Genomic DNA, 20,605 nt, shown 5'->3' on the forward strand with positions numbered 1-20,605 from the left:
AGCTCCGCTCACACACCCCAACAAAATGGTGTTGCTGAGAGGAGAAACAGAACTTTAAAAGACGCTGCAAGGACAATGCTGTGTGAGCCAAAACTGCTAGTTTTCTTTTGGGCCAAGGCGATAAACACTGCTTGGTACGTTCAGAATCGCGTGTTGATCAACAAAGCTCAGATGAAGACCCCGTACGAGATTCTATATGGTCACAAGCCTTCAGTCAGTCATTTCGGTGTATTTGGCTGCCTTTGCACCCTTCTTCACTTAGAGTCCAACCCGAAGTTTAATGCCAAAGCCGATGATTGTTACTTCATAGGGTATGCCGCTCGCACCGCCTATAGGGTCTATAATAAGAAGACAAAGCAAGTTGTAGAATCTTATGACGTGCGCTAGTGGGAAGAAAATGAGACGGATGCTCGAGTAGGTTCGGATTGGTTGTTTGATTACACATCTCTGTTCAAATCCATAAATGTGTCTTCAGGTAGCTCATCTGGATCTGTCTCCGATTCGAAGAATGTTTATGAAAACGAAGACGAAGAAGTTGTCTACAAACCTCCAGCAGTATCCTATTCACAACCTGAGGAGGAGACTCCTGCTTCGCCTGAGGGGGAGTCCTTCGCTTCACCTGAGGGGGAGTCATTTGTACATCATGATAGTCCAAAATCTCCAGTTCAGAATGATACTTTTGATGCTGAATCAACACCACTCACTCCTATAGAAAGAGAGTTCATGTTGAAAGATACTTCCGCTGCTACTTCAACTTTTATGGAGCTACTCTTTCCTGAAGACTTTTCAAATGAGTTTGTGGCAGAGTCGTTTGGCGCGGCTCAATTAGCAAATGAGGGAGGTGTCAATATTCACAATCTTCCTGTAGCGCTTAATGATATCAGCCAGGAAATACCCTCAAGGATTCAACGTGATCATCCGATCGACAACATCATTGGTCAGCTGGGCGACGACGTTAAAACTAGAAGTCAGAGTGGAGATGTCAATACATGTCTTTACTCTTACTTTATTTCTCAAATAGATCCCAAGAATGTTGAAATGGCTTTGAATGAGCCCAGCTGGGTAGATGAAATGCATGAAGAATTACATCAATTTGAGAAACTCGGGGTTTTGAAGTTGGTTGAGTTTCCAAAGGGCAAAAAGTCTCTTGACGCACGATGGGTCTATCGAAACAAGCAGGATGATTCAGGGGTTATAGTGCAAAATAAAGCTAGATTGGTGGTTTGCGGGTTTCGACAAGGCGAAAGTCTTCATTACACTGAATTTTATGCTCCAGTAGCTCGCCTGGAGGCTATTCGTATCTTCCTTGCATATGCCTCTTACATGAACTTCACTGTTTACCAAATGGACGTCAAGAATGCCTTCTTGTATGGCAAGGTGAAGGAAGAAATCTACGTTGATCAGCTCTGTGGGTTCGTTGACTCCAAGTTTCCTAATCATGTCTACAAGTTGGACAAGGTATTGTATGGGTTACATCAGGCTCCTCGAGCGTGGTATGCGACTCTAACAAAGCATTTGCTCGAGCATGGTTACTCTCGTGGCACTATCGATCAAACATTGTTCATCAAGCATGTCGGTAATGATCAGATTCTAGTTCAAATCTATGTTGACGACATTATCTTTGGGTCGACCAGTCTGCAGCTTTGCAAGGAATTCAAAGGTGTTATGAAAAAGAGGTTCGAAATGAGTTTGTTGGGGGAAATGACCATGTTTTTGGGGCTTCAGATCAAACAAAATTCAACCGGAATCCTGCTACATCAAGCCAAGTATGTGGAAGATATTCTTAAGAAGTTCAGGTTTCACGACGCCAATGGCTGAAAGACCTCTTCTGACTCCAGATCCTGATGGCAAATCCGTAGATCAGACTCTCTACAGATCGATGATCGGATCGCTGATGTATCTTACTGCAAGCCGACCTAACATCATGTTTGCAGTTTGTCAATGCGCACGTTATTAGGCTAATCCTAAACTTTCACATCTTATTGTTGTCAAAAGAATTTTTCGGTATATTAAAGGTAGCCCAAAATTGGGTCTTTGGTATCCGAAGAATTTTGAATTTGATTTATATGGTTTTGCTGACAGTAATTATGGAGGCTGTGAGCTTGACAGGAAATCTACTTCAGGAGGGTGTCAATATCTTGGTGACAGACTAGTGTCGTGGCAGTGCAAGAAACAACACACTGTCTCAACCTCAATAGCGGGGGTGGAATACTTTGCTGCATCTGCCTACTGTTCTCAAGTTATCTGGATCCAACATCAGCTGTTGGATTACAGTTTGAATTACTTAGAAACCCCCATCTACTGTGATAATAAGGCCGCAATTCAAATTGCCAAAAATCCAGTCCAACATTCTAAAACCAGGCACATCGATATTAAAATTCATTTCATCAGAGACAGTTATGAACGTTCACTAATCCGGCTGGATACAGGTTCCCACTGCTAATAATGTGGTGGATCTGTTCACTAAGCCTTTTACCAAAGCTCGTTTTGATGTGCTTGTGGGATTTCTGAAAATGATTCGTTTTGAGGATTAAGTTTTTCTATTTTTTTTTCTTAATTCTTCTTAATTTTTAAATTTGTTTTTGTTTCTGTAGGTAGCTTAATTTAAATTTGCGCATTTTATTTTATTTTACTTTTATTCTCACCCATACATAAATTTAGGGGGAGAAATAATCAAAAAAAAATACAAAAACAATAAAAATTCCATAAATCCAAAAACAATAAAAATTTCAAAAATCCAAAAACAATAAAAATCCAGAAAATTAAAAATATTGTTGATAGTCTTGTTTGCAGGTGTTGTGACGGGAAATGAAATTAGCAAGTGATAACGGGCAATTTGAATCTGCGTAACGTACCTAAGTTGAATTGTCTGCGCTCTATGCTCGATGTGCTGGTAGGCACGAAAGATTTTAAATGGACTTGACTAGGAAGTGTTAAAACTTAAGTAATTCAAGGACTTGACAAACATTGACCTAGTTAGATCAGTTTAGCATGACAATACGACGCTCGGATAAGTTGAGCAAGGAGATATACACGGGAATCCACTGGTAACACTAAAGAACCCGTATCTAGAACTGTGGATTCACTTTTCCTCGATGTGCGGATTTTGTCCTTAATTCCGGTTGGATGGGGTGACTGGGGAATTCCGATAAATTAGGTCTGTAGAAGGTTATTTTCTTTCTTTCTGTTTGTTAGTCATATGTTGCCTCCTCTGCGTGATCGAAAGATCAGGCCTGGACTGTAACATATGCAATTCTATCTCTCTGCATCTTCTTTCTATGCAATTCTTTTTATTTGTTAGCCATATACCGTCTCCTTTGCGTGACTCAAAATCCGACCTGGTATACAGTATATGCACCATTCTCTTCTCAATTCCTCTAAAAACTTCAGTTAGTCATATGTTTCATCCTTTACGTGATTGGAAGAGATCCGACCTGGATGTACAGCATATGCATTCTAAATCTATCTTCTCTCTTAATAATTGTCTGCTCACCCGGTGTAAGGAGTATTCTGTAAGTCCTTGATGGCTGGGGCATATCAAGAAGCGGGAAACACGTTCTAGTACAATTAAAACTGAACACATACAGATTGTCTGTAGATCTCGCTGCTCAATTTAGGTGGACAACAATATCCCTGGTTGTCGTCAGATAAATGGTCCCTAAGAAATTTACTTAAGAATAAGGGCTAAAAATGACATGTTATTGGTAAATTATCCAAAATTATGTCACAAATGTTTCGTGTTTAAGTGGACCACAATACTGGCGATCGATCAAACGAAGACGTGAAAATAAAGGTACCGACAAGTAGAATAAGGTTGTCCAACAACTTTGATCCCAGCGTCACAAATTTACTCTCAGTAATTAAATTTTTAAGTTGTATATCTTATTTGGTGTTATGTCTATTTATTTTATTTTTATTTTTATTTTTAATTTTATTTTTGTTAACTGTCAAAATCTAACAATTATTTTTAATTTTAAATTTTGCAGAATTAATTTTATTTTATTTTATTTTTAATTTTAGTTTTAATATTAATCCTCAAAAAGATTTGTTTTTAAAATTTTTGAAAAATATTGGACTGTGTTGGACTCTGCCTTATACTGTGTGGACATCAGGTAAAGGAAATCTAGGTATAAAAGGGGTTTACAGCCGGAATCCTTCTCATTCTTCTGATTCCGGCTGCAAACCCTCCCACTCTCTCTCTCGTCGAAAAAATATTCTTGATTTTTGCAAAATTACTCCGATAGCTTTGAAGGTATCGTGTTTTCGACCAGGAATATGCATTTCTTTCAGTGATTAACCGTGTTTTGAGGCTGAAATCAACGAAAAATGATATGTCGGAGTTTACGGCCGAAGCTTACGGCCGTGAAGAGTTTGCGGCCATAAACTCCGTTTGCGGCCATTAGCATACGGTCACGGGTTTATGGCCATAAACCCTCGTTGACCGCAAACTCTGACTTTGACCTAATTTTCATTTTTTAAAAAATTATTAATTCATTTTGGGGTCAAAATTAAAGCATTTAAAATTTTAATTGCTCATTTTTCTCTCTTGTCTTACTTATGTTTTAGTGCGGATAAAATGACAGCTTTAAAATTTGCAGATATGCACAACCTGGCGATGGTTCTTGCTGACCCTCCGGTGGCTCATCAGGATTTTAAATCAATGATTCACGGATTGCGAGAATGCTGCTTTGCCTCTGCCATTACAATGAACACTGCTGTCTATCAGAAAATCATTCGTGAGTTCTGGCAGACTGCCAAAATGACAAGGGATGCTAATGGAGCTGTCATTGTGGATGCGATCGTTCAAGGATGCAAGATTGTTATCGATGAGACCTTTGTGAGAGAGACTCTGCTGATTAATGACCTTTCGACCTTTCCCACGGAGATTGGTATTGGTGATGCTCAAAGAATTCTAAGGAAGATAGGATACGAGGGTGATACTCCACCAACAATGAAGAAACTTCTGCCGCCCTATTGGAGATTTCTAGCCCACATGGTCGTGAGCTGCATCTCCGGCAGAAGGTCCGGTGCTGATGAGATATCCCTAAGAAACACTAGAGCTATTGTTTCTCTCACTGCGGGGATCGGCTTCAACTTTTCTAGGTTTATCCTAGACGAGTTTGTGGTCAACATTAATTCCAATACTCAGGATACTTTTCTGATGTACCCTCGGTTCGTTCAGCTCTTCATCAATAAGCAATTTCCCGATTTGGTAAAGGATGGAGATACACTCGATATGAAGTCTTTGGGCCCCCACACTATTGGGCTCATTAAGCAAAACCGCAGGGGGAAAGTGGTCTTTCAGGGGTTGTATCCATTTGTCAAGTTCGGATGATTTGCTGAACCGAACGAAGCAACCGAGTCACATGGATCTTCGGACAAGATCTCTTCAGAGCATACTTCATCGGAAAAGGTGATCTCAGAAGGAGATGTGATCACCGTATCAGATCAAGAAGGAGAAGAGACGGTTGCTCCGGCTGTGTCAGTTGCAGAGGAGCATAACCTACAAAATGTCCAAGTTGAAGGATATTATAATGAAGGGTCCTCTAAGAACATTGTTGAGCCTAATCAATTTGAAGATCTTGATCTCACAGGTTTCGACAAAGATGAGATTCCAACGAATTTTGGAACTAATGATGATTTTTTGTCAAATGTCAACCTTGACTCGCTGCTAGATAATCTCAGTGATGTTGCTCACAAGACAACGATCAGTAGGGAACCGGAAGACGCTTTCGAGTCAACTCCCTTTACTACAGAACAAGTGGCTGTCTCTACAACTCCAATGGTGACAGTGTTAGGTATTCCTCCCCTTGACGTTGCTTCACCTACATCTGAGCCACTTCAGGGTGATTTCTCAACCGACCAGACTTTGCAGCCTCCGTCTAAAAGAAGACGACGATATTCTAGGTTTGAGAATCTTGAGTCTAATTTGTCTCAGGGCTTTCCTTTTACTCCAACTACCACTCCTGCTATTGTGACTTCAAAACCTTTACGTGAAGGCCCTAGCACATTCCTTGAAGACGGTGGGTCTTCTATTCCACCAGGATTCTCTCCTCCAAGATCTGATCTTGATGCAGCTTTTGTGCGTTTGGCTCAACATCTTGCTCAAGAACAAGTTGCTGCTCCTTCTTATAAGGGAAAAGGAATAGCTTTTAGTGAAGGTCAGCCAAGAGAAGATGACTTCGTGATTGATGATCTCCAGAAAAGAGTGAGTGTGCTAGATCATAAAAACATCGAGCTAAGCATTCGTGTTGAAGATCTCTTGAGTAAGAATATGAATTTGAAGATTCAAGTTTCTGATCTCCAAAAGGATAAAGAAATCAAATCCAAGCAAATCTTTGAGCTCCAAGATCATTTCAATCTCTTGACCTCCAGCTACTTCAATCTAAAGAAGAAGCTTGAAGACGATTTTGGTGATAAGTATAAGACATCCGTAGATGAGCATAGAATCGATCTTCACTCTCAAGCTCATCCTATTACCATGCCAACTGCTTAGACTTCTCGAGTGGTAAATCGTTCTGAAGAAGAGCCTGTTCATGCTCCACAAATTTCAGAGATCATTCGAGATAAACAAGAGAAAGGTACCAAGAAGGAACAAATCTTGTTCAAGAGGAGTTCCGATAAGAATGCACCAGGAAATCAATCCAAAATCACTGTTATGGATCTCAAAGCCGTAAGGTTTAGAGACACGTATGGTGAACGGTTAGGTATCATATCTTGGGGTTTTCATGATCCCCTGAAAATGTCGATTGTTCACAGAAAGAGCAGCAATACGGAGCTTTACAAGGATTGTCATGATTTTAACTCGTGGACCAGGGTGGATCTTTCAGAGCTATCTCAATCTCCGTTCTCAAACCCGACGGATAATCAACAAGCAACTAACTTCAAGAACTTTTTGGAAGATCAAGTAAAGAAGGGTTTTCCGGCTATGAAGACTGCTGAATCTGTGATAATGGATCATCTTGACGTTATTGATACCAAAACTGATAATCCACTCCAGGTGGTGATGTGGCCTGCTACAAATCAAGTCAAACAAATTCTCGTGCTTCAAGATTACTCAAATGGATCTCTAAGCACTATGCTTTACTGGGTGTTTGATGAAACCACAACATCTGCTATCATCAAACTAAAGGAGGGGTGCATTCGATTGTATGACAGAAGGGATTTGTTCCAGTTTAGAAAATGGGACATTCATCATTTGCGCCACTTTCAAATTCAGGTTGCTGAGGAAATATTTGAGTCTGTCATGAAAGAATACACCACTATGGTTGCTGAGATCATAAATAAGCGGATGTGGAATGCAGCTATGGGGTTGGATGATGTGATGATCGTGGAAAAAGATTGACTTCAAGCTAGCACCAAACCAAGGGGGGATTGAAGGGTCTAATTAGTGGTTTGGTCTAGGCTTTCTATGTAATAGGTTCTTTTGAGTCAATTGATAGCTTTTGGTAGATTGTGTGTAGTTTACGGCCCAACAATGAGTTTACGACCGTAAGCCTGTTTACGGCCGTAAACCCAAGGCCGGCCCAGGTCCAGTATAAATAGAGGTGTGCTAGGTCTTTTGTCAGTTGTTGATGCCTCAGAGTTCACGGCTTCTGTAACCACAAGTTGTACCAGACGTTATTCCTAATAGAAAAGCGTGTGCAAGCTTGTGCATTCTCTATTCTACTTGTTCTTTATTGCTAACTGATTGTATTTGCTATTTGATCACTGGTAAGATCCGTTTCAGGACCTTACATAAATTTTGAAATGGGTTTTTATGGCGGGTTTGGTTTTATTAAAGATCTTTGAGATTACATTAGAAAATAAAGTTTAAAGATATTACTTTAGTGCTTGGTTTATATATCCTAGAACCCATTTTTTGGGACTATTGAAGATTCAATATTCGTGGATTGCTTCAAATATTCCTCGTTGCGAGATCATTTCTTATTTGCTAGATGCTTGTTTTGGAAGTTGAAGCATTGTCATCCATTCCATACTTTAAGGGGGAGATTGTAGGGTTTCAAAGTACTCCATGGATTATGGCAATGGGCCTCCTTGATAAAGTGTAGGTTAAAAGCCCAAGACATGTCTTTACCCTATAAATAGTCATGTATTATTCATAATTAGGGTTAAGAGTGAGGCAAAATGTAGCCTCCACGTTGTGAGGTTTCTTGTAGAGTTAGATTCTTATTCTTAAAGTGTAATTTGTTCCTCATAATTGAATAAATCGAGTGATCATTCGACATATCTTCATATTTGTGTTTGTTTTTATTTTTCGCATCTTGTTCATCAAATCACAATTAGGGTTTTAATCCCAACACACACACACACACACATACACACACACACACATATATATATATATATATATATATATATATATATAATTTCCTTGTAATCATAAAGATTTTCCATTTATTAAATAGTTAGTAAATACCTAATTTTATAAATAGATATTTCATATGTGAATCACATGTGATTTACATGTGAATCATATGTGATTTGCATGTGAATCACATGTAATCTACATGTGAATCACATCTGATTTACATGTAAATCACATGTATAAACACAAAGTACAAGTATTTCATTCGATACAAAATAAAATATAAAAAACAAAAAATGCTACAAAATCTCATACCGTTTTCATGTCTTCGTGTCAAAATTTTCATATTTTCTTCAATTTATCACTCTTCACCTCTTTAATATTTTTCACAAGTTCATCCAAATCTACAAAAAAAAATGATAAATACAAGAACACTAAAAAATGCATGATTCATTTGTGAATTAAATACATTTGCTTTTATAGCACCACAACATAACAAATACATAAGTTGTTTTTTTAAATTCACTAAATTCTAGTTACACACGTAAACATGACAAAAAAAAACACTTACTTATATATTATTTACTTGTTTGTTTTTACAAATAACAATCTATCTTTTATCATTTATAATAAAAAAAATATAAAATTTTAAACCATTAACGTCAAAAAAAATCATTTACCAAACGAAAATTAAATGTTCTTGGTATAAATTCGTATATTTTTAATATAAATACATGAAAAATAATCCTTTACTAGTGAGAACCAGTTTCAAAAGTGGTACATTAAGTTTACCAAGTAACAAGAATCATAAAAAAATAAGTACAAATAAAAAAATATGAATCCTTATTATAAAAGCTCGTTTATTTGATATGGTGATAAAACCCCGAACAACTTATAAAAGCACTAACCTTGTCAATAATTTCATGTGTCATCTCATCAGACATGAAGGAAAAGATACCATTATTTCAACATAAGTGCTAACAAATTGAAATATCTGCCAACAAGATTCAGGTTAGTGCTAATAAACTTAACCTTAATTTTCATTGAAGTTGGATATACAATATAATGTTCACTACGAAAAAGTACCTTAAAAAGTTTTTTTTTTGAGAAGCTGTGGATATAAAAATTAAGTACAATAAATTCACTTTGAAAGGTTTAATCGAGAATAAGAAATGAAATGAGTATCAAGTAAATAAACATGACCTTTGCATAGGGAGCAACCATGTAACCTATTGGTTGCACAATGAGCATAACATGTTAATGGATTTGATTTTGCTTGTAGTTCTTTTAGTTCCAACTCCTCACCATCTTCTAACATAACATATTGACTTGGTTCTTCTTCACTTTTCCCTTCATTTAGAAAAATTTTCACATATTTCTCTCCCTCATTGCTTTTCCTTACTAACTTGTTCACATCCCACCTTCAATTTTTAATACAAGTCAATGATAATTGGCAAGCAATACAACAGATACTTCCATCAATTTATATTATTTACCTTTTTACTTCTAGTTGAAGTCTTGTTCTCTTGTAACTTGTTCATTAACCTCCTCTGCAAATAGATCACTGACACTATCAGTTGTCATGCTAAAAGAAACAAACAAAATATCTAGAAAACTAGAAGAGAAGACAAACCATTACATGTTGTTGTTTTATTGACTTCTTTTTCAATTGAATAGGTGGTTTTTCTGATGTAAAAATTGGAAACTGAGAATAGGCTCCATGGTCATTATCAACACATGTTGGAAGGTTAGCAGAAGCAAGATTTATTAATCGTTGAATTGTCATCAATCCTTTTCCAATACCATGTTTTTTCACTGGATTAGTATCCTCGTTTGTAAGTCACCATACTGTCATTAAACCTTTCTTTTTGTCCTCTACATCTTGAGCATGAGCACGATTTTCTAACACTAGTTGTAACATTCAACCTGAATAAAGCCTAAATGTTAAAATCATATCTAAATTTACAGCAGGTTGATTATATTAGATCTACAGATGCAAATAACAGATCGATTGATCGATCAATAACAGATAGTTATCCAGCAGATAAGTGTTCGGGCCCAAGATTAGTGATATTGAGAGAAATAGAGATAGAGAGAAACCTGAAAGCAACCTCAAGAGCTAACAATTGACTTGAGCTTATCGAGCTCCAAAATAGATGAAGTTAAGAGGCTAATATCAATAACAGGAATATTTATCAGTCATTGGAGACGACACACCGACGTTTTTGGATAAAGACGAACCAAAGTTGATTTATGGTTGTTTTTTATTGTTGTAATGGATAGAGATTTCAACAAACTAGATTGACTTGTTTCGATTTCATCAAACTATATTAGGTTGGAGGAAAGAGATCAACAGGAGTATTCAAATCGGAACAAAATGCGAGAAATCGATTCTAATTGGCAGATCGACGGTGAGAGAATTACAAGCGACAGATCTCCAATTTCATCAAACATTATTGATTTGGAGGAAGGAGATCAAAGAGAGCATTCAAATCAGAACAAAAGGCGAGAAATAGATTCCAATTTCCAGATCAAAGACGACCAAAGATAACGACGACGAGGAAGAACATGAGCGAAGGGGTCATCTTTAGAGGTGATGTGACGGTAGGAGGTGGGATGAGATATATATAGAGAGAGAGGGAGAGAGAGAAACAGAGAGAGAGAGAGAGAGATGCACATAGAACGGTGGGGGTTGACCTGATTCAGGGTAATTCATCACTAAAATGCCCCTGAATCATTTAATTATCATGCCCCCGTGTTGTTTTTCCCAAGTATTTACAAAAATGTCACAAACGATCCTAACATTTTATTATATTGATCTAATGGCCTTGGTTTGGTTCTTGGGTTCTTGGGAAACTTTGATTTCTCAAATGATCATTCCTCTCTCTTTCTCTCTCTCTCTCACACACACCTACACACATACTCTCTCTCATTCCTATATATATATATATATATATATATATATATATATACATATATATATATATATATATATATATATATATATATATATATATATATATATATATATATAGGGGCAAATGTTTTTACTAATTATTATCTACATGTAAGATTGATTCTGGACCAATCATTTTAGTTATTTTATGAAAGTAATTAATGCATATTAAATACTGAAAATTTAATTAATACTTCTTATATTTATAACATTTAATATGCATTAATTACTTTCTTAAAATAACTAAAATGATTTGTCCAGAATCAATCCTACATGCACACAATAGATAGTTAGAACATAATAATCTAACCATATATATATATATATATATATATATATGTATATATATATATATATATATGTATATATATATATACATATATATATATATATATATATAGGTTCAAATGTTTCTACTATCTATAATGTGCATGTAGAATTGATTCTGGACCAATCATTTTAGTTATTTGAAAAAGTAATTAATGCATATAAAATGCTGAATATTTAATTAATACTTATTATATCTTTAACATTTAATATGTATTAATTAGTTTATTAAAATAATTAAAATGATTGGTCCACAATCAATCCTAAATGCACACGATAGATAGTTAGAACACAGTTACTTAACCCTATATATATATATATATATATATATATATATATATATATATATATATATATATATATATATATATATATATATATATATATATATATATATATAGAGAGAGAGAGAGAGAGAGAGGTGGGTTCAATTGAGAATATAAAAAAGGTTGAGAATGAGGGAATCATTCTCAGCCACTCATTTAATCTAGGCATAAAAAGACACGGTGGCAAACTTGTAAATTTGATATTAACCTTCAATCTCAAATACGTAATTGTATAGAAATTTCGATCGTTCATCGTCCAAATTTCTCCTCCAACCTTCAATAATCATCCAAATTTCTTCAGTTAAACCATCATTAACATCATCCGGTGTTAATCAATCATCGATCTTCGTCAATAACATGTTTATCAACACAATTTAACAGTTAACAACAAAAATTCGTTTTTTGGTTCTTTTAATCCAACCTTCAATTCTGCTTGAATACGATCAGATCTTCGACATCTATGATTAATTATACTTCCAACGTTATTACATCAACATCATTGATAATCAACAAAAAATCCACTTCATATCATTTATTCAACATCGATTCTCAAATAAAACTTCAAAATTGAGGTTAGAAAAAAATCAGATCATTTTTTTTAAATTTCATATAATTATCTATCTATCTACTATTTTGTAAGATTTAAATAGTCAAAGTATCATGTTTTTAACATTTTTAAAAAAGTTAAATTGTATGCACTCCAACTGTTTGATGAAATGCATAAACTAAATTACCACGTTATATTCATATATGAATATGTTTTCTCAACTGAATCAGTATATGATTATTAAAACAAAAAAATGAATATGCAAGTCTGTATGTTATTCATATGTGAATAACATATAAAAATTATATATATTTATGAAAACACATTGTAATATTCATATGTGAATATACTGTGTAATATTAATAAGTGAATATATCATCTAATATTCACAAGTGAATATACTATGTAATATTCAAATGTAATATACCATGTAATACTATGTAATATTCAGATATAAAAATATTATATAATATTCACAAGTGAATATACCATCTAATATTCACAAGTGAATATACTATGTAATATTCACAAGTGAATGAATCGTCTAATATTTAAATATGAATATACTATGTTTATTATATGCTATATTCAAATATATGAATGATACTTAAATTGTAAAAAAAATTAATCATAGTTTTTATTCATAAGTGAATAACGAATGTACTGTAATAAAAACCTGATTCATTTTTATTCAATTATGAATAACGGTAGCTGAAAATATAAAAAAAATAATTTTTTTATTTTATTTTAAAACTATATCAATATGGATGTCTATTTGTAGAGAATAAAAAATCATGAATTTTGATATATTTAAAATCATTTTTCGCTAAAAATAGCTTCTTAAAAATTAAAAAAAAAAACAAAAATACTATGTTTTTGTATATATTAAGGTAATGTTTAGCATAGTTTAAGGAAAAATGTTTGGTTGGAAAATACATGTCTATACGTTTCTTATTTCCGCTGATACGACGGAGGCTTTTGCGGCAAAAATAAATGAGTGGTTGAGAATGATTATCCCATTCTAAATATTTTTTTTTCTCAATTGAACCCTCTTATATATATATATATATATATATATATATATATATATAGAGAGAGAGAGAGAGAGAGAGAGAGAGAGAGAGAGTTATGTTTAAATGTTTTCATTATCTATTGTGTGCATTTATGATTGATTCTGTAACAATTATTTTAGTTATTTTAAAAAACTAATTAATACATATTAAATGATGTAATTAATATGCATTATATCTTGTAATATACATTAATTACTTTTTTAAAATAACTAAAATGATTGATACATAATCAATCAAACATGCACACACACATATATATATATATATATATATATATATATATATATATATATATATATATATATATATATATATATATATATATATATATATATATATAACGGAGGTAAATGTTATCGAATGGAAAATCTAATATACAAGTCATCCATTATAGTCATGGTTGATCACGTATGGAACCCACAGTCCACTGAATTTGAAAAAGGGAACACAAACTAGGAACTATAAAAAGAAAGAGATAACTGGTACGGCACCGTCCAGCACAACTTTGACACGGCATTAGTCTAATTGTTCTGCTGTTTTCAACGTGGCCCCTTGTCTTCTCCAAACTATTCAGTATTCACTATATATTATGTAGGGTTTTTCATATTCAAATGTTAAATGGGTCACATTAAACCGATCCGTTTATTTACCGTCTAATTTCCATTATATTATAATTATATTATATTATATTTATAATTATTAGACAAAATTACAAAAATGGTCCTTCTGGTTTACAAAGACCATTTCCGACCCATCTGTAATTTTTATCTTATAAATGGAATAAATAATGTTTCCTTTCCAACCCTACTTCATTTTCTATCCTATTTTTTACCTCAAAAAATATATTCGTAAAATATTTCATTTTTATAACTTTTATATATATATATATATATATATATATATATATATATATATATATATATATATATATTGTCAAATATACCCCTTTACTAATTAAACTATATAATTATGATTAACTTATATAAATTAATATATACCATGATATTATAAATATTAAATATTGCATTTAAATTATATTTAGTAGATAAAATAAATTAGAAATGTATAAAATAAAAATGAGAGGGACTAAAATTGACAACAAAACTTTACCTTCATTTTTGGAGATACGAATAGTATTCCCCCATATATCGGGGAGTACTATTCATATCTCCAAAAATATAGGTAAAAATAGGATAGGATTGGAAAAGAATGGGAAAAGAAATGAAATTTGGGGGTGGGTTGGAGATGCCCTAAAAATCATAAACTTAGTCCTTATAAATTTTTTTGAAGCAAATGGTCCTTGTGCTTTGCAAAACTTGTAAGGATAACCTTTTTTACTAACTCCGTTAAAATTCTGTCGTTACTGCATCCAATGTAGGGGTATTTTAGTTTTTTCAGATATAATAACGACTGAATTTGTTACATTTAGCAATCCAAAAGGGACTATTTTTGTTATTTGCTTTAAGAAGTCAAGTAACTAAGCGGGTAGGGGTCGAACTCACGACCTCACCTTCGCATGTAAATCCATTAGCGAATTGAGCTGAGCAATTCCATGATTTTTATTTCCTAAAGGAAATTTATACAACAAGAAAACTGTTAAAACATAAATAATAAAAAAACACATAACATATTTTTACGTGAAACTGTTTTTTAAATAAAACAAATATATTTTTTACGTATTATAAAAAAAATTATACAAATAAAGTTTTATACTTTTTTATGTATTTTTTTTTAAATATGTATTTTTTATATATTTAAAAAATACATTTTCATATAATATGTTATTACTTTGTATTGGAATGCAAAATTGGTCGAATTGTTTTAAAAATTAAAATATATCGCTTTAAATTTGGAACAACTACATTTTCTTTAATGTTTCTTTACATAGATTTAACAATAGTATTCTGGGCATTCGTTGGTGTTACAATAACATATTTCCAATTTAAGATGAGAAATATATTTATATCGTCATTAAGCTAACGCTTATAAATAACAATTTACTTTTTTTTTTCATTTTTATAAACATACAGAAGATCTCATAAATTCCGGCAAAAAAAAAAAAACAAGTTATGTTTCTTTTAATACGTATTTTTTAAACAGAAAAACGGTATTTAGAAAACCAATTGGGTCAGTACAAAAACTTATTCGATCGATTTTGCATTCCAATACAATGTAATAACCTTGTTTATGTTTTTTTAGGATTACGTTTTTGTATAATATGTTATTATGTTTTTTTTATATATTTAAATGTATAAAAACGGTTTAGAATTGTTAACCCAAAAGAATTTATACATTTTTTTTATGTCATAAGTAGTGTTAACTATTATTATTTCAAAGACATGAAAGAATATATTTTACGAAAACATATTTTATAAAGACATAAAAAAATATATTTTACGTAAGATAAATATATAAAAATACATACAAATTGTTTGTAAAAAACTATATTTTTTTATAATACGACTAAGATACATTTTGTTTTATTTAAAAAAATTATGTAAGAAAAATATTTTTTGTAAGTTATTTATTATTTAAGTATTAACGTTTTCATTATTATATAAATTAGTTTTTAGAAGCTATATACCAGTGAACATTCAGTTCAATTGGTTAAGACTTTTATAATATAAGCGGGGTGGAGGACTCGAGTTCGAGTCTTCCCTTCTTTCTTCAGCAAATTAATTATCTTTTTCAAACAAACTTCAAAAATGGTCCCTGTGGTTTAGCAAATTAATTATCTTTTTCAAACAAACTTCAAAAATGGTCCTGTGGTTTATCAAATGTCACGAATTCAGTCCGTTTATACTTGAAAAGACGAAAATATCCTTACAGATTCAGTCCCTAACAACATTTTACTAACGGTGTTAGTAAAAAGGGCTAACTTTGCAAGTTGTGCAAACCACAAGGACCATTTTCATCAAAAAAAATTAACAAGGACTGACTTTGTGACTTTTGGCAAACCACAGGGGCCATTTTTATAATTTTGTCTAATTATTATTATATATATGTTAAAACAAAAGTTCTTATGAATTGACTTATGAACACTAAACTTTATATATTTCATATTTTTGCAACATACTTTTTCAATATTAAGTCTTTATAATTTTGTAATTTATATAAAATTTCTCTATGATTTTGTTGTTGTTTGTTTTTTTTAAATAAACAGTCTCTGTTATTAAAAATTTTGTTTGTTGTCAGCTTTGGCCCCTGCTTAGAAAACAAATTACAAAAAATTTTCCCGTAATTTATAGAAAAGGTCCTTAGGCATTCTTTTATAGAAACAATCCATATGTTGAAAAAAATTGAAAAAGTAGTTTGTACCTAATAGAAAATCTACAGATTACTTCCCCGCATGCCCCTCGCAATATATTGTCATGTCTGGTACATGATTCCTGTATATTGGATGTTTGTTTTATACACTTTCGTAGTTATGCAATTTCAATCCCCCACAAAACAGGGGTTCTAACTTACTAGTTATTATAATAACAATTTTAATATATTAGAAATTAATAATATTCTATTAAGTGGATAATAAATGTTTGGGAGGTTATATAATGTAAGTTCGCAGACCGGTTACAAACAAGTTATAATGAAGAACAAAGATTATCATATAGATGTTTTTCACTAAGAAATGTTGTCACAAAGAGATTGATCGCACCAAGCAATGTACAAAGCATCATCAAGGTTTAATCTTAATACAAGATTATATAAGATTATAATAACGTAAATCCATTTATTTAAGGTATGTAATCTAATCTATGTATAGTTTGATATAAATCACCAACATTATAGAACATATTGTAATGTCCCAAAATTTAAGACGGAAAATTTTGATTTTTAAATTAATGAAACCATTATCCATGACAACATCATCAAAACCATTTTGAATTAAAATGTATCAATAATATCCAAATATATCAGAGTAATATAAAATGTGGAGCGATGTGGTGTGTGCACTGCAATCATCCTGGGTTCTTCCTTTTCGAACTAGAAGTACTTGTAACATAAACTGAAAACCATAAGCACAAAGCTTACTGATTTCCCTCTAAAATTATGTAGTCCCTATCATATGTAATCTAATGCATTCGCTTACTGGCTAGCTGATACTAATGGGAACTCCTAAAAGCACAAAGCAAGCAACATTCAAGCATTGAGTAATCTGCATCAAATCATAACCTAAACATGCCATCCTACCAGATAACTGATCTGATACTAGCATGCAGATCCACAAGCTCATACAATAGCTAGATAAATGCATCTATCCTAGCATTTTATCATGCAATTTTGAGTAGATCCTTAGCCCTAATATTGCATGTGATTCTCATATACACATATCACATCATAACACATATAATATGTATGGGTATTTTGGGAAGACTTACTTGAGCTCGGATGATTGCATGCATCACACCCCTTTTCTTTACGTCCTGGTACATTGTCAACCAAATTCCAAACTTGGTTTTCATAAATGGATTGAATCTCGCTGTCCATCGCCTCTTTCCATTTTGCAGACTCCCAACCTGCCATGGCTTCCTTATAGCTGATAGGTTCGTCCAAATTTATTAGTGTACTATCACTAATATACGTATCCCCTTCTGTAGTATTATGAAAACCATATAACTCGGGTTGAGCCCTAACTCTTTCGGAACGTCTAAGAGGTAAGGACTCGTCAATCGTTTCAACCAAAGTTTCCTCCTCAGGTTGAGCGCCAGTGTTAGAGGTTCCTTCATCGCTCGAGTCTTGAATCTCTTCAAGATCGATTTGCCTCCCACTGTCCCCTTGGCTTATGAGTACTCGCTCTCAGAAAACCCCTCTCCTCGTGACGAACACAACATAGTCACTCGGTCTATAGAAGAGATATCCAAAGGGCTTCTGCGGGTAGTCGATGAAAATACACCGCTCACTACGAGGTTTGAGTTTGTCGTGAGTCTCTCGTCTTACGAAAGCCTCGCAACCCCAAACCTTGATATGTGACAACGAGGGAGCCTTCCCTGTCCACATCTCGTGAGGTGTTTTGGCAACCTTCTTCGTAGGGACTAAGTTAAGGATATAGGTGGCAGAATCTAAGGCATACCCCTACAATGAGATAGGTAGTGAAGCACGACTCATTATGGAACGAACCATGTCCAAAAAGGTTTGATTACGCCTCTCAGCCACACTGTTTAACTGTAGTGTCCTAGGTGGCATCAATTGTGAAACGATTCTGAATTCCTTGAGATAGTCGTGGAATTCAAGACTTAGGTACTCTCCTCCTCGATTGAATCGAAACATCTTGATTTTCCTGCCCAACTGATTATCCACTTCTTGTTTAAACTCTTTGAATTTTTCAAAGGTTTCTGACTTGTGCTTGATTAAGTAGATATAGCCATATCTGATATAATTATCGGTAAAATTCACATAGAAGCGGCTCGCATCCTTTGAGGTGGATCTAAAGGGCCCATACACATCGGTGTGTATGAGATCCAATAAACCCTCACCCCTTTCACAGGTGCCAGTAAAGGGTGACTTGGTCATCTTTTCAAGTAAACAAGACTCGAACATGTCATCGTCCCTAAGGTCGAATGACTCTAACACTCCATCCTTTTGGAGTTGGGATATGCATTTCTTGGTGACATGTCCAAGACGACAATGCCACAAGCATGCTTTATCCATACTATTGGAAGAATCAACACACAATACATCATTTCCTAAGTTATCTACAACCATCACAGTTTCATATATTCCATTACAACGCAATGCTTCAAAATATAAAACACTATTAAGATAAGCATAAATAGAAGCCTTTTCATTATCAAAGGAATATCTAAATCCTTGTCTATATAAACCATTAAATGAAATGATGTTTCTTTCCATATCTGGTGAATAGAAACAATTGTTTAAATCTAAACCTAATCTATTACTAAGAACTAAGGAATATACTCCAATCTTGGTGACATGCAACGATCTTCTGTTTCCCATGATTAGATTTATATTCCCATGCTCCACATCCTTATTTCTTCTTAGTCCCTGCAAATAAGAACATATGTGAAAACCACATCCTATATCAAGAACCCAAGAAATAGCATGCGATGAATCATTAGATTTAATAGTGTAAATACCACCAAAGGACGGCTTGATCTTCCCATCCTTGATAGCTTGCAAATATTCTGGGCAACTTCTCTTCCAATGCCCTATCTTGTGGTTGTGATGGTACTCTGCCTCCTTTGGGTTAGAGTTGGGTTTAGCAGAACCAACCTTGGTTCCACTAGAAGAGGTACCATCTTAGGACTTTCCCTTGTGTTGGCTCTTTGAGGGATCCTTCCTCTTCTTACTCTTCTCTTGCCCTATTGCCAAGACAGGGGCGGCAACGGGAGTTGGAGTTGATGCAACAGACTTATCTTTGAGATTGCTCTCAGCAGTCCTTAACAAGCCTTGAAGCTTGCTCAAGGATACCTCTTCCTTATTAATGTAGTAGGTCATGCGGAATTGGTTATAGCAGGGAGGCAAGGAGTGAAGGATGATGTTGATTGCCAGCTCTTCATCAAAGTTAACATTTAACTTTAGCAAGCGATCAACATATCTCTGCATCTTTTGCAGATGAGCGGTAAGGGAATCTCCATTACCCATTCGGGTAGTGATCATCGAAGTGATGATCTCATACCTTTCTTGCCTTACACTTTGGTGGTACCAGTCCAGCAAGTCTTGATGCATTTCATAGGGATGTATGTCCTCATAGGACTTTTGGAGTTCTGCAGTCATGGTCGCTAGCATGATGCAATGGACTTTCGTAGCATCATGCTCAAGGGCCTCAAAGGTGGTGATCTCTTCAACAGTAGCGATGTTGAGGTTGATTTCCTTCAGCTTCTCATCAAGGACATACTCTTTGTCCTCGTAATGAGTAACCATTCAGATTTTGCGAATCCAATCATTGAAATTGGACCAGTCAAAGATCACTCTCCCACACAAGTTCATGAGTGAGAACGAGCTGTAGGAATTCGAGCCGGAAGCATTGTTGTTGTTCGACATCTGAAAAGGAAAAAGAAAAAAGTTTGATTAGAACTGAATCCCTAATTAAACACCCAAAAGAGAAAT

This window comes from Lactuca serriola, chromosome 4, assembly GCF_051521515.1.
Source record: "Lactuca serriola cultivar US96UC23 chromosome 4, Lser_US96UC23_V15, whole genome shotgun sequence".
In the NCBI taxonomy this organism is placed as follows: domain Eukaryota; kingdom Viridiplantae; phylum Streptophyta; class Magnoliopsida; order Asterales; family Asteraceae; genus Lactuca; species Lactuca serriola.